This window comes from Vigna radiata, chromosome 5, assembly GCF_000741045.1.
Source record: "Vigna radiata var. radiata cultivar VC1973A chromosome 5, Vradiata_ver6, whole genome shotgun sequence".
NCBI lineage: Eukaryota > Viridiplantae > Streptophyta > Magnoliopsida > Fabales > Fabaceae > Vigna > Vigna radiata.
In genome coordinates this window covers 19,305,511-19,308,164 of record NC_028355.1, presented here as the reverse complement: position 1 = coordinate 19,308,164, position 2,654 = coordinate 19,305,511, and the positions used below count along the sequence as shown (strand labels likewise).

Below are 2,654 nucleotides of genomic sequence, written 5' to 3'. Positions count from 1 at the left end.
GGTTTTGGTGCCAAGTGTCCCACACATTGGGCTTCTACAAAATTTGCCACAAAAGGGCCCAAATGCACTTAATCTAATTAAGGTTTCTAAAAAAACGAAATTACAACTTTATAAAAATGGAAATGGCTAAATGTTGAGTCTTGAATGATCATGCCACCATCCCTAATGCTCCAAATGATGTTTCCCAAAATTTCCCTGCAACCAAAATACACTTAATCAACTCAGAAAACCCAAATTAGCACAATTACGAATTTCCGACCAAATTAAGTAGAATTCAGAAAACGGGGAAATAACAGACAATTTAACACAATTCCCTGGTTTATTTAAGTGCAATAAATTAAGTATAGTTCAAGAAATAACCACTCATCAGTCCCCAAGTTGGAGACTGAATTTTCGTTTGATACCCGTTTTTAAACGTGATTTAATTTGGTCCCAAGTTATTGATTTTGCTTTTAATAGATCCACTCCGTTAAATAGCTTGTGATGGTGTTAAATGTTAAGTGATGTATCAGTGAGATATCTGTCGTGGCAATGAGATGGACAACATTATTCAACGTGGCAGCCAAATAATAGATTAAATGTTTATAAGTAATGAAAAACTAAAAATTAGGGTTTTTAATAACAATTTGGTGATTTAATTAGACAGAAACATCAGAAACATCAACCCCACCAGCTCTCTCTCGCGGGCCTCAACATCATCCTCAACCCAAACGGCACCCTCACACACTTAAGCATTTCGCCGCAAAGCCCTCCCTCACCAGATCCCTCGCTCCCCACACTGGTTCTCTCCAAAGACCTCCCCATCAACAAATTCAACCACACCTGGGCGCGGATCTACCTACCCCACAAAGCACTCCATCATTCCCCCAACCCCAAACTACCCCTCATTGTCTTCTACCATGGTGGAGGCTTCACGACTTCTGCGTGGAGGCGCTGCACTAGATCAAAGCCTCCAATGACGACTGGTTGCCCTACGCCGATTACTCCCACTGCTATCTGATGGGGGAGAGTGCCGGGGGAAACATTGGCTACACTACTGGTCTACGTGCGGCGGCGGACGTTGGCAAGTTGAAACCGCTGAAGATTGCAGGGTTGATATTGATTCAACTGTTTTTTACCGAGGACAACACTATACCTTTGCCTGTCACAAATCTGATGTGGAATCTGTCGCTGCCCGTTGGCGTTGACTGTGATTACCCGTATTCAAATCCAACTATCAATGGTGGAGATAAGATTTTGGATGAGATTAAGGTTCTTGGGTGGAGGGTTGTGGTGTTTGGATGTGAAGGGGATGAGATTAAGGTTCAACGATGAGATTAAGATTTTGGATTCAGCTAAGGTGCTTCGACCTTAATATATTAGCGAGATCCATTTGGTTTTTTCTTTTCCATGTTAGAAAATATTTTCATATGTCATTGGTAAAAAAAACTGTTTTTACCACGTAGATAACTTAGTTGACACATCACTTAACATTTAACACCGTTATAAGCTACTTAACGGAATGGATCTATTAAAAGCAAAATCAGTAACTTGGGACCAAATTAAATCACTTTTAAAAGCGGGTATCAAACGGAAATTCAGTCCCCAACGACTTGGGAACTAAAAAGGTAATTAAACCTTCAAAATATAAAAAATAATCAAGTTGTTTTAGACCTTATATTTTAATTTATTAATAAGAATTGGTCTATAAAATATTTACATTATATTTGGATTTATTGAATAAGGTAGGTGAACTATTAGTTTTGAATTATTATCCTTATGAGAATAAAGGAGGTTTGGAAAGTTTTAAAATGTCTGGAATATAATTTCAGGAGCTCAATAATCACTTAACAGCTAAAATTTAATTTGTGGTTTTTTTTTTATGGCACACCATTTTTTCTTCCTCACCTCGTTAGTACTCTTTAAAATATTTAGTAAAATGACTTAAGTATTCTTTATTAAAAAGTCTAATTTAGTGAAATTACTTAAGTACATTTTATTAAAAAATTATTTAAAAATCTAAAACCACTCTCTCTTTCCGACTTCATATCTTGGTATTGGCTCCACACTTTCCTCACCCTTCACCGATAAACTTGGAATGACAATGGATCGAATCTGGCACAAATAGTATTTATTCACATCACGATTTGTTTGGACCTGTTATTCGACCTGCTACCTGCTGAATATTCGTATAAAAAAATTCACGATTTTTTTTCAACTCGTGGATACCCATTGGATACCTGTTCTCAACCTGTAAATATTAAAAAAATTATTTTATAAGTTTTTAAATGAAATCCAAATTAAATTGCAAAAGAAATGCAAATAATATTTAAAACATATATCCAAATAAAGAAAATGGATAAGTAAAGAGGTTGTTGCACAGATACAAAAAGAGGTAAAAGAATAAAACCCAATTTAAACCTAAGGATAAAAACGTAATTTCAATTTTTTAGCGGCTAACCGGTATTCACGGGTCGGATATTGTAATACCCGCACTCAACCCGTTTATAAGCGGGTATTAAAATATTTGCTACCCGCGGATAGTAAATATTCGCGAATTAATGATAATGCTTACATGGATGATGTACCTAATTATTATGGAATGAGTTATAGTTTCAACATTAATGATTTGTCTCTATTTTAGGTATCAATTTGAGGACAAATTCCCTTTAAGA

At 35.8% G+C, this 2,654-nt stretch overlaps 1 pseudogene; it reads left to right on the top strand.

Moving 5' to 3' along the window:
- The first annotated feature begins 625 nt into the window (after positions 1 to 625).
- On the top strand, positions 626 to 1,314 carry LOC106760419 (annotated as a pseudogene).
- Positions 1,315 to 2,654: the final 1,340 nt, after the last annotated feature.